Consider the following 14,161-nt stretch of genomic DNA (forward strand, 5'->3'; position numbering starts at 1 on the left):
CCTCATGTAGACTATGAACACTCACCAAACTTTTCTCTGTAACCACTGTCTTAACAAACTGTTGAATTTTTCACAAATGAATCTGTTCATTATTCAAATGTGCGGGGGGTGGGGAGGGGGATATGTGCCATGCTATCAGCTACTATTTTGGCTTGTTGTAGGAGGGAGGGTTTGCCAAGCAGGATAGACAAAGGAAGGCAAAAGGGAAAATAGACAGATGGGCAAATGCCATCCATGCTGCTGTCCTGAAAACTGTCAATAGTTGTGGCTTTGCCATGAGACAGGCCCAGACAGAGCAGCTGCCATTTTGGAACCATGTATAGAGGGACTGAAAGGGCATCATGGGCCAATGGAGGAAGGCAAGGAGGTGGGGGATAGATACCCAGAAGGGCTCCTAGCTCACATCTATCTAAAATAGCTGTGGCCATGGGGCACCTGGAAGAAAAGGCAGAAAGGCAGTGTGGCATAATAATAATACTTAAGTTAAGGATGGGTACTTACATGCTGAAGTTCCTTCTGAGGGATCTGCTTCTTTGATCCCATGCTGAGTTCTTGGCTGGGACTTGGTCTTGGCCAATCTAGGGCAGGAATTGTGATCTGTGTACGTAGGGCAGGACTGGGGCTAGGTTTGCAGCTGGCCAGCATCAGGGACTTGAATCCTACAAAGATCCTGGCTCTCATAGAAAAGCTCCTCACCAGCATCTGCCTGCTTATCCTCTGATGGGTGTTGCCAATCATCCTCAGTGGGGATGGGAGGGAGAGTGCAGCCAGCAGGGTGCACCCCATGTCTGGAAACAGTTGCTCTATAATTGTCTAGGAGCTTGTTCGGGTCATGATAAAAATGGACAGGTCACATATCCCTTGCTGGATTGCCTCCTTTTGCCCCTCAATTCAATGTTTTTCCCCTAGATTTGCTTGTTACAGCACTGGCTGACATCCCAATGGACATCTGCTTTGAAATGTTCACAAAAAGGTCTTTATTCTGGTGGCTGGCCAAAAGAGCTTCCTGCACTAAATCTTCTCCCCAGATGGCAACGAGATCCAGGCTCTCAGCATGGCTCCAGGCAGCTGCATGAGGCTTTGTGTGGGGTTTCTGGAGTGCTATCGTGCTTGAATTGCAAGAATGCTGATATACTTGGATCCAGGAGCAAACGGGTACATTCTGGCTCTGTGCCAGCTTTCAAAGGACAGCTGGAGGGATAACATCCTGGGAACTTGACCCCAGAGCAGGGGAGGGAACACAGGTGAATGAACAGGTCACTGAGATTGACCTGCAAAGCCATTGTGGGGTAGCCATTAGAAGCATGGAAACCCAGCCAGAATATTGTATAAACATTATCAGAGGAATTTGCTAGTGTAGCAAGACTACTTACTTATAATTGAAAGTGCTGAGAAGCACTTTACATTGTTACTCAAAAGGGGAGGAGAAGAAAGAGGTTTGAGTTCTTGAACTTACTTGATGTAGTCCTAAGCTTGTGTTGTATGTAGCATTAAAAATACAGTGTGGGTGGATGCTAGCTTTACAGTGCACAAACATCTTAAACTCCTGAAGAACAGTATAATGATTCACTTACTATACATACTACTGTACAATGAATGACATTATGTTCCAAATTTCGGGAGGGCAACCCAGGCACAGTAAATAATGAGACATTTTCTATCCTGTACATGTCAAGGCTGATTGTCTTGTTTTGTTTTTGTTTTTTTAACAAGGGGGAAAAAAATCTTTTCAATGTTTTGAAATCAAGACCACATTGATGCATTTTCTTTGTAGCAATAACAAACAGGCTGTTCTCAACGATCTGAGGACACTTTTCTACTGTTTCAAAGTGAAAGCTGTTTGTTTATTTATACAATAAACAACATTTTTGAGGGTGATTGGGTAGGTTGAGGAAAGTGTAAAATTGTAACATTTCTCCCAGTGGAGTAAAAGATGAGCAATTAGATTAAAAGACAAAAGTTAAAGCCTTCGACAATTACAATCATCTAGTCTGAGACCATAGTCTCACTCCTTAGATGACAGTGAAGAAGAGTGAGGAACAACCTAGAGTTGTTTTTAGATTCACCATAGCATCTGAGTGCTGCCTTTGCTATTCTGTCAGATGTGCTATGGCATTTGGGCGAAGGCGGCTTTGTCTGGATCCATATCAGTTTTAGGTTGGGCTTCAAAACCAAGTCGGGATTCCACAATACCAAAATTTTTCATTCTGTTCTCACAAGATTTCTGCCATGTTAAGTATTCTCATGATATTCCAGTCTATGTGCACTTTTGACTATTGTGAAGCCAGGTAACTGTCGGGTTGCAGTTTTGGATCTGATGTTCACTGTAGGTGTGGGTTTGGTTCTATGGATTCCAGTCAGTCTTTTCTGAAATATTAGAATTCAGACTCAGGGTTCTGATTTTGATTGTTCTCTTTTAAATCTTTTCCTCTTCAGCAGGCAGGGTTCTATAAAGTTCTTAAGTACTCTAGCTTTACAGAATAGCTTTGAAAAAACAAGGCCATGCATAAAAGAGAAACACATAATTAATAATTATTACTGCCTGTTGTTGCAGAATATAGTAGTAGGGATATATTACCGACCACCTGACCAGGATGGTGATAGTGACTGTGAAATGCTCAGGGAGATTAGAGAGGCTATAAAAATTAAAAAACTCAATAATAATAATAATAATGGGGGATTTCAACTATCTCCGTAGTGACTGGGTACATGTCACCTCAGGACGGGGTGCAGAGATAAAGTTTCTTGACACCTTAAATGACTGCTTCTTGGAACAGCTAGTCCTGGAACCCACAAGATTTAGTCCTAAGTGGAGCACAGGGTCTGGTCCAAGAGATGAATATAGCTGAACTGCTTGTTAATAGTGACCATAACATATTAAAATTTAACATACCTGTGGGGAGGACAACTTCTCAGCTTGGAAAAGAGATGATTAAAGGGCGGATATGTTAGAGGTCTATAAAATCATGACTGGTGTGAAGAAAGTAAATAAGGAAGTGTTATTTACTCCTTCTCATAACACAAGAACTAGGGGTCACCAAATGAAATTAATAGGCAGCAGGTTTAAAACAAACAAAAGGAAGTATTTCTTCACACAACACAACAGTTGAGCTTGTCTGATATCCCTACCCCAAAACTCCCTTCATCCCCCAACATAATTATTAATTGCAACTGACTTAGGACTGATGTATAGGTCTAGGCAAAAACTGCAAAAGGAAAGGGGTTGGGATGAATAACCTCTGAGTTGGCAGGCCAATCAGATCCTAAGCATCTCAGGATTTATTGCATTGGAGTTTTCCTAATTTATCTAGGAAACCAAAAAAATTACTGGTGGAACAAAATAAATTTAGAAAACGTGGATTCTTATACCACACATTTCTAAACCACTAGGCTGAAATGTTATAATATTTTCAATGTCGGCTTCCAAAAGTTAGCCAGTGAATTAGTGAAGATTAATATATGTTAAGACCAGAAGACACCACTGAATCATCTAGACTGACCTCCAGTTTAACAAAAGCCATAGAATTTCACCATATACCTCTGTATTGAGCGCGATAATTTGTGTTTCACCAAAGTATATCTTCTAGAAGGGCATCTGTCTTGACTTGAGGATTTCACGAAATGTAGAATATAGCATTTCCCTTTGTAGTTGGGAATGGTTGGAGCAACAAGTTCTTATAATAGTTCTTGGAAAGTGTCAATGTTCATAGTATGGAGGCCAAAACTTTTGGGCTTTGTACTGCTCCCTCATCAGATCTCACCTTTGTCCTAACTGAATAGCTTCCTCCCCCAATAGCACGTTCTGTAGTTAGCTAACAGACCAAGGGCATCTAATCCCTCCTCCTAGTGTAACAATAAGCTAATGATAGTTTCTTAACGTTGTGTTTTTTATGTAAAGCTATTTTAAACTGAAATAGCTAACTTCCACGATTAAAAAATCAGATCTTAAGAGCAATTGTTCCATAAAGAAAACGTGAGATTGTATCCCGATATTTGTCACTAAACCAGATGTTTATCCAAGAAGTCAAATCTGTTTGTCTCCTCTCTGACAAGAATGCAGCTGTTTAAGTAGTTTCCAAAGCAGTATCTGTATCAGTGGCAGACATCTGTGCTAGGAAAGCAATGTGCAGACAATAGTCTGTTTACAGAAGATAATAATTTCCACCCCCAATACTATGCAGAGATTTCAAGAAAGAAACTGCTACTGCATTAAATCAGGGCCACCCAGAAGATTCAGGGGGCCTGGGGTCTTCGGCGGCGGGTCCCAGGGCGGAAGGACCCCCCGCCTCCGAATTGCCGCCGAAGACCCGGAGCGGAAGAAGCTCCGGGGGCCCGGGCCCTGCAAGAGTTTTCCGGGGCCCCCGGAGCAAGTAAAGGACCCATTCCAGGAGCCCCGAAAAACTCTCAGGGGGCCCCTGCGGGGCCCGGGGCCTGGGGCAAATTGCCCCACTTGCCCCGCCCCTGGGCGGCCCTGCATTAAATTAGGTTTGGGTGATGTGCACCCATCAGTCTTGGTCAACAATAGGTAGGAAAAGCACCAATGTGATCGTTTCTTTTATGTAACAATTTTTTTTTAAATGTCAGCTTGAGAGTTTCCCCCCCTAAACTTGGAAATAAACAGATTGAAAGAGAATAGAAAGAGCAGAAAAATAGCACTTAATAGAAAGAGCCTAGTTTTTATGATAGCACTGTGGGTAACTCCTCGAAAGAACTTGTGAGCTGTAGATGACTCAATAGTAGGCAGCATTTGTCTAAGCAGAGCACACTAGAGGACTGGGACCATTTTGGGTCAGATTTCATATTTAGGTACCTAAAGAATGCAGATAGGCATCTAGTAAAATCCCACTAGATGCTTATCTGCATTCTTTAGGCACCTAAATACATCTAGAAATCTGGCCTCAGTCCTTACAAAATTAATGCCCCAGCAGGACATTAGTACAGCTTTTCCAGGAAGGACCATCTTTTGGTTACGACGGAAAGTCAAGACTTTGGCCACTTACGCTCATTAAGGGTTCCATAGCACCTTTTGAAAGTCTGAAGCTAGGACCCAGGAGTTAATTTTAACTTGATGTGGATAACTTTTAGAGTTGATAGAAATTTCAAACTAAGATTTTCAAAGCTAAATATGGCCCTTTATTTAAAACACCTGTGGAAAAAATAATTTAATTGAAAAACCCAAATACACCATTTTGGGCCAAAAAATGGGAAGGGAGAGGATGAGAAAAATAATCATTTCTTTCTAATTGTCTCGTGAAAAATACTTAAGTTTTTGACCACCTCTACTAATTAGTTTGCTTAGCAATATTCCTGCTACATTTTCGCCTGAATGTAGTATGGTTCTTCCAATCCTGACTTAAGTTGCTGTGAGCTTTTCACACTGTTATATTCCATCTCTAAAGTAGCTGGATTTCACTGTCAAGTGAGTCCTGATCATGGAAAAATTGTAAAATACTTTGAGAATCTGTGGGATGAAACACACTCTCTATAATTATGCTAATATCAAGTTAATTCTGAATTTATCTTTTTTAACAGTTGAGGGATTGACATTCAGTGCTGGTGATATAGTACATTTATTATTCACTTATGAAAAAATGAAGTTACTTTATCAGCTAATGGAACACTTACAAATACATAAAGCTGTGTCATCTCATGTTCTTTCTCTTTTTTTTTTTCCTTCATAGGAAAGTCAGACCCAAATTTGGGGGTACTGTAGGTTTTCATCTCCTGTTTAGAAATCAATGCACATTACTGTCTTATACATAGACAAGAACTAATGTAAAAACCTCCTAGTTCTGTACAATCTTAGAAAAGTCGCAGCTTAATATCAATGAGTTTACTGTGTATGCCACAGTGGAATAAATCTAATGTTACCACTGTGCATGCTTTATCAGTACATTTACAAACCACTCTTACCACATGTCTTGCTTTGTTTGAGCTATTAATGCCCAACTGATGGCTCTCATCCCTTCATAGACATAGGTGAATAGCTGGACCTCAGCAAGTCAGTGGGTTGCCACACAGGTGCAGCTATCCCCTTGACTTCATGTATTCAATTGCAGGATTCGGGTATATATTAGCAGCTACTTTCTAGCCAGAAAATTCATTCTCAAATGTGTTACTGATGTGTGTCACATGCACATTTTGCTTTAATAGTCACAATTTCCAGTGGACAAATTTCTAGAGGGAAAGGAAAAATTCTGCAAAACTCAAGCGCCAAATACATCCATTACTAATTGTCTCCTGTAAAAGTTCTCACTTCAGCTTATCAGTATGAAACCACTGAGTATATTCATAATTTTAAAGGTGTGCATAATTGTGACTTTAGGCATCCCTGTATTCACAGCCTACATACTCCTGAAATATGTAGTACAACTGTACAAAATATGCCATGTGAGGTATCTTATAAGGGCTAATATCATACTGGTTATTAATATCATGGGAAAATTCATATATTAACATCACATGTGAAGTTATGAATTCCCTCTGTATGACGTTTATAGAACATGTTTAAGACCAGACAGGCTAGCCTATGTAAAGGTGATTAAAAAGTGCTATCCTAGACAAAGGAAATGAGTTTACCTCAATTTACATATTAGCAGTAAACAAAGCTATGGCGCTAAACCAGAGGGGGGCGTATCCTGAATGCGAGAGACAGAGAGTTAACATGGCTCCTGCAGCAGAGAGGGGCACAAGAGGCTGTAGCCACAGGCGTTCTTCCTGACTTGTAAGACAGACGATCCCTTTGGGAATATAAGGCACACAGAGCGCCTCCATATTTATCCTTTACCTTAGGAGACAAAGGATCCAAGTGATTTGATCTCTGTGATGGGTCCTGGCCAGGCCAGTCAGTAAATGCTGGAAAGGAGACTTTGGGTGAGAGAAACCATCTTGAACAAAGACTGTATCTTCCTAGATTTTTTTAAACTTTTAGATGCATGTTTTTTTTCACTTATTTATTTATTTATTTATTTGCTTGTAACCCTTTCTACCTTGATATTTTTTACTTGGTATTGCTTAATCCATGCTCTTTTGTTAATAAACTCATTTTACTTTCACTACAAACCAATTTAGTGCTGTGTTTGAAGGGAAAGCTGTTTTTTCCCAGTTAAATTAATAAGCTGTGATGTACTGATTCTTTAACAGAGCAGTGAACTTAATATCTTCTAAAAAAAACAGGAGTACTTGTGGCACCTTAGAGACTAACAAATGTATTAGAGCATAAGCTTTCGTGGACTACAGCCCACTTCTTCGGATGCATATAGAGTGGAATATATATTGAGGAGATATATATACACACATACAGAGAGCATGAACAGGTGGGAGTTGTCTTACCAACTCTGAGAGGCCAATTAAGTAAGAGAAAAAACTTTTGAAGTGATAATCAAGATAGCCCAGTACAGACAGTTTGATAAGAAGGGTCAGAATACTTACAAGGGGAGATAGATTCAATGTTTGTAATGGCTCAGCCACTCCCAGTCCTTATTCAATCCTGAGTTGATTGTATCTAGTTCTGTGACTGCTCAGTGGTAGGGCATGTGCAGTGCAGAGAAACATCTCTGAGGAACTTGTTGGATGGAGTTTGGTGAGGTTTGGGCTGTGAGAGCTTTGAGGAGTTTGCAGGTTAGGATGACAGGGAGCTCACAGTCTAATCTGCAGCAAAACACTCTCTTCCTGAGGTAACACAGTGGCTCACAGCTCTAGGGATCCCCTGCAGTGTGTTACAATAATATAGCCTGCTAGCTGAAATAAGTATATATAACCCAAACTCATCTGAAGAGCTTTCTGTATTGCTGAGCTAGGTATGCCATTGTGTTTTCCTTACCTTATGTAAATCACATCACTACTTGGAAACAGCATTTAGGAGTGTTTCCTATAGAACATTTCAGAGGCTAACGCTAAGGTGAAAGGTGGTGGATTTCATTATCTTTTCATTATCTTTATTAAAAAAATAGTGCTGTAGCAAATGATCCTAGAGGGTCTGCTTGTTCATGTTACATCTTTGTATTTATCATTGGAACAATCAGCATTCCCTATTAACGAATCCACATCCAGTTACTACTTTTCTCTATTAAAGAAACATCCTAACTAACTTTGTCTTTCTAATCCCAACTAGAGTTTGCTTAGACTGAAAAAAAAATATTTTCTTCATCCTCAAAAGGTCTTTTTTTTTCATAGTTAAAGAGTAATGGAGCTTGTGAGACCTCTTGGATTTTATGTAGGCTTAGTGACTGTCATAGTTTACACATCGCTTTTAAAAATCTAGATGGTCCTAAAAGTGACACTTTGACACCCATAGAAGATGGATCTTACTGTGCACAATTTAATATTATTAGAAAGGGAAATGTCAATTTTAACTATAGATACTCTGCCTCAAGAGCAGTAGTTCTAACAATGACACCATTAAGTCATCTAGAACGAAATCTTGATCTCCCCCTGCCAAAATATTACACTTCCATTTCAAGACAAAATTTATCATTCTGCCAGCTATCATGAGGGGTTACATTCACACAATCAACAGATCGCTGCCACAAATTTAGAAATAGCCCAATGCATTAGAGGAAGCAAGGACTTGAGTCAGAAATTATTTTTGTCGAACTCCAAGCTTAATCCAGAAGTTACAGAAAGTACATAAAAAACACACTCTATATAGGACACTGAATTCTGATCTTCTTCTTATGCAATCACAGCATGTATAGGAAACTGGAGTTGCAGATAGCTTTCTTGTACATGGGCTAAAAATCTTTCTATCTAAGGTACTCATCTGGCCCCCTGTCACCATAGTATCGGAGCACCGCACAATCTTTAATGTCATTATCCTCTCAATAACCCTGTGAGGCAGGGAAGTGCAATTACCTGCCTCTCTGAATCTTGCTGTAGCTTTTTTCAGGGACTCAGGAATGGGTGGGTTTCTGTGCCCATATGAGACACAAGTCTTAAATTCCATGTCTTCATTCAACCAAAACTCACACTGAGTAAGGACTTCAGGACTGGGCCCCAGGATAGTACTGGGATGTGGAAAATACACCCACACATTTCTGAGACCTCTCAGTGTAGCCAGGGTCTACTGAATTCTTCCCTGACAGCTAGCTGGGCGGGGGAGAGATTTCAAGAGCAAACTGTTTTTAAATGAACACACCTACTCTGCTTAGATATTCAGCAGATCGAGTGGTGTGCTGCTCAAAGTGATCAACTTTGGCTGGTGTTTGATTACAAATCACCTCAGTACTGAATGCAGTGTTAGTGAAATGCTGTTACCAATATTGGCATTATTGTGAATAAAGGGGAGCAGAACTGTGCTTAACCTGTCCCAAATGAAGAGGTCACCCTCAGCTGAAAGGACCTCATTAAGCCAGGGACTCGAATGCCAGAGGCCTGTGAACAGTAAGAGGGGTGGGCATAGATATCCCAGCCAGGAGGTTGTGAACCCTCTCCAAGGGTCCTCCCTAGACTGGTTTAACTTGTTCCTCCACACTGTTCAAAGAAAGAGCTAAATAGGCTTCATTAGGAACATCTTTTGTTATTTTAAATGCTCAGTCACTGAGAACTAAAATCACTTGAGATGGGGCAGTGTTTCTGCCCAGCCTGCAAAGAGCTGAAAATCACTAAGAGACTGATGTTCAGAGGTAATAGCAGATGGGCAAGTGGCAGCAGAGGGTGACTGACAGTCAGCTGGTGAACAAGCGGCCAGCAGGGCAGTTGGCAGAAAGGGGCAGTGGGCGAGTGCCCAAGCAGCGGAGTGCATAAGATGCCTCCTTATCTCCACCCAGGATGGGAGGTGAACTCTGCAGATGCACCTCTGAACTCTGGGTCTGCACTGACCAAGGACAGCAACTGTGAGTGGGGAGCAGAGAAGGGATGAGCATGTTAAAAGGATTTTGGGGTTGCTGGACTTAAGAACCTGAGGGGAAAAGGACACTGCCCAACTTACTTGGGGGTGGGTCTTTTGCTCATAGTTTATGTTTATGAACCCCGTTTGAGGTGTTTTTCCAAATTAAAGCTGAATTAATTTCCTCCTTTTACTAAAAAGGTTCTTTTCCACACTCAGACTCTGTGCTTGCAAGTGGGGAAAGTGTTGCCTCTCAGAGGTGCCCAGGAGTGGTGTGTAATTTTCCCAGGTTACTGGGTGGGGGCTCAAGAGGATGTTGTATCAATGGAAAGGAACCCCTAGATATTGAACCCGGTCCTGGTTGCTGCTGGCTCCGCCTGGCAGAAGGGTTACATCAGCTCTTGCTGAACCCAGCACTTTGGTGCTCCCACAGCATCCTTGCAAAAGAAGCAAAGCTTACTGGCACTGCTTTATCCTCCGACTTATGATAGTTACTTTATGCTACAGAATGTCTGGTTCTAACTCTTTGGATGACAAAAGGAGCTTGTTCACTTATTTTTAAATGACTTACATGAATCTAAGATCCTTATTAAAGTTCATCCATTGCTTCTCCAATTCCCCACCCAAAGTCCACTTCCTATGTTTGTGCCATAATATCCACAGCAACTAATTGTGATATCACACACATAGGTTGTGACTTCAGATGGGAAATAATCCTGAGGAACAGATTAACTCCTCAGAAACAACAATCCAGTTGTCATTCATGTGGATTGGGGGGAGGGGGAAAAGCAAAAGAGAAAAATCACTACAAAAAATGTTTAGTGGAATTTTTCTTAGGTAGACTGTTCATCAAATTTACCGTAAGGCATCAGTGAGTCTGTAGGTCTCAGCCCAATATGCTAATGGGTATTTACTCAAATGACACAATGTGGCCTGTTTTATTTCTGTTTCAGAAAGGCAAATGACAGGACTGCATCTGTGTTCAAATCAGAGCTAGGGCTGATTGACAGAGCTTTGAGAATGATCCCTATTTTTAGCTTAGGCTAAGGATAGTCTCGCTTTCATGAGCACTGAATTCTCTCTCAATTGACCAAATGCCCGTCACACTAGAAAGTCACCTGTTGTTGGCAAGGGTTTTTCAGTAACACTTTTCCCCTGACCTCCCTTCAGTGGTGTGGAAAACAGCTTGGCTGCTATTTTTGATTATTTAACACATATATTGTAATCGCCACTTGAGGTCAACCACATCAGGGACCCATTGTGTGAGTTTCGGTACAAACTTAGGAAATGACAGAGTTGGGGGGGGAGGGAAATTCATCACTATTACAGAAAGCATCATAGAGGCAACAGCCCAATCAATGGAGCCTAAATGCTTTTGTGAATCTGGGCTAATGTTCCACCACATGCGTGATATTCCTCCTTTAACAGCATTGAAGACAGTTCTGTCCCATCTGCATTACCAGTCATAATGCATTCAGCAATCAACACCAATTGAGGAAGGTTCAGGAGGAATCTATTGCTAAGAATTGGCAAGTAATGGGTCATCATACAAGTGAGAGAATTTAATGGTTATGAACATGAGCATATGGCTGACTACAGACGGCAGTGAGCTCTGCTCACTGCAGAGCTTGGCAATTCACTTTAGTTAGGATTTGAATACCTGTTACTTCTACTGCCTGAAACCTCAATTTCCACAATGAGAAAAACCCATTTTCTAACCAGCTCTAGTCTGTTTTTTGTAATATGGAAAAAAATATCCACTAGGGACAAAAATGAGACCAAACTCATTTTCATATTCCCCCCCACTCCAGCTTTCTAACTTTATTGAAACTGTTCAACCATCCTCAGCCCCAGTGTCTGTCAATATCAGATATAAATGAAGAATGCAAGGCTATCAGAGTGGAAATCACTGGAAAACTGGGCAAGGGATGTTCTCTAAATTCATAGTCTACCAAATAAATAAATCTTGCTGTGGGGGAGTTCAAAGTTTAGAAAGAGGTTATGATTTTTTATGTCTGAGAGGTAGTACTGGGTACTGGGCCCTGCAGCAAGCAGTCAGTGACTCTGCCATGGGTCTTTGTCATGGAGGTTTGTCTTTGCGACACTGAAAATAAAGAACATTGTTTAAAAAGAGTTGGTTGGCTGCCTGTGAGCATCTGCTCTGCAGAAGGCTGGGAAAACACTGCACTACTTCTGAAGATTACCACTCTTGGTCAAAATGAAGGACAAAAGTCTAGCTTGTTCTCTTTCCTTGTAGGGCTACACTTCTTTCTTTTCTATTATTAGGCCCCGGGTGTAGTTGAAAACCTGTCCAACACTTGAAAGGCAAATAAACTAATTTTGTCGTCTTTTGTCAAGATGGTATCGGTGTAATTACTTTATTCTGCCATTCAAATGACTGTTCGGCTGACCTTTGTTAGATACTGCACATTCCTTCTACAATACCTATAAAAAGACATCTGAAATCACAGTGGACTCACTGTGGTATCCTGTTCTGTTTTTTTTAAAGTATGAGAACTGGCAAAAAAGAAAGCGATGGTGGGCTGGGGCAGTTACGTGTAATTGGTTATGATTTATGGCTTAGCTCATTCATGAACAATGGCAGATTGTCCGGTGTTGAGGTGCACTGATTTATAGCTGATGTAAGTTGTGGTACAGTAGGTTACTGTATAGGCCATTAGCAAAACAACTAACAGCATGGTTGGGACAGGATCACAGGATGTCAACAAGGACAGAAATCCACTGGTGGGTTTTTATAATGCTACAACTATCTAGGAGAGGCATGTGAGAACATCATTCAGGACGAATCTTTGATATGTTTTGGAAACAATAACTTCATTAATGAAAATCTTCAAATCGTGTCATTATTATTTGTAACCGTTAGATATGTAAAAATGGAATGGCTACATGAGTATGACAATGAAAGAACATCTCTTATGTTGAAACAAATCTATTTACTCCAAAAAGTAGCCAACAAAAATGATGCTTATAGAAAACAGAGCTGGGAGCCTATTGAGATACATTAGTAACTAATAAACAGAATGAACTTCAATTTGTGATTAAACAGAACTCACTGTGGGAGAAGCAGCCACGGTAACTAGATAATCAAACCAGAAAACATAAACAGTGACATGACCCAGGTGACCAACTGTCAATATTTAATACTCAAAGATATAGGCAAAAACAGTCAATTGCTAACAGCAATCATATTTTTCAAAAGTCTGTTTCCAGACAGTTCTAGAGAACTAGTGTCACTGAATAAATTGTTCTTTAAAAGTTATTCACCTGCCTCTATTCAAGATGGGCAGTGCCTAGAATCACATGTGCATGTCTGAAACAGTTATCTGGGCTTTCTTCTAGATATGGTCCCAGTCACCATGTTGGCCCTGGATCTGAACTTCGGCAAAGTTCAGGGGTGATCAGATTCAGCCTTTTGGCTCAGCCTACCATGGAGATATACATAGCAGCCTTGAAGTTCAGATCTAAGAAAATATTATTTGTCCAATCACCCCTATCCCTGTATGGAATTAGCAAAAGCTAAAAGTTAAAGTATCCTGTGTACAAGTGCTAATACAGTTATAAACCATTCATGACATTTTTTCCTCTTCCTTTCCCTACATCTCTCAAGCCTTATCTTGTCTATAGGCTGACCCCAATTTGTTGTCTCTATTTACAGCTAAACTGCGGCCAGTACTAGTGCAACTAAACTGACAACAAAGGGGTGCTGAAGAAGTTCTCGCCTAAGATGGACAAGGTCTCACTTTCACATGAGCAGACACACTATTCTAGTTATTCCATTTTATCTTATGTCCCAACAAATTAGTTAAATCAATCACATCATGAGTTTGTGGGATGAAGAGAGAGAACTGACTGGAGCAATTCACAGAGGAGAATCAGCCAACCGTGTCTAACTATTTCAGGACTTGGAAATGAAGTTCAGATGAAAAGACTTCGGTTCCAGCTGTTGTCCCTCTGTGGACCATTTCAAATCCCAGAAGAAAACAGCTTTACAAAAATTCATCTTATGGGAGAAGTTGGAGAGAAAGAAATACTATATTTTGTATAATAAATTATGAATGGTGTGGAGAGAACATAACATAAAACCCAGGGGTCACCCAATGATATTCATAGATAGGAGATTTAAAACAAATGAAAGGAAGTACTACTTCACACAATGCACAGTCAACCTGTGAATCGGGACTTTGTGAAGGCCAAAAGTATAACTGGGTTCAAAAAGAATTAGAGAAGTCCATGGAGGATAGTTCCATCAATGGCTTTTAGCCAAGATGGTCAGGAATGCAACCTCATGCTCTGGGTGTCCCTAAGCCTCTGACT

The sequence above is a fragment of the Malaclemys terrapin genome, chromosome 1 (genome assembly GCF_027887155.1).
Source record: "Malaclemys terrapin pileata isolate rMalTer1 chromosome 1, rMalTer1.hap1, whole genome shotgun sequence".
NCBI classification, from domain to species: Eukaryota; Metazoa; Chordata; order Testudines; family Emydidae; genus Malaclemys; species Malaclemys terrapin.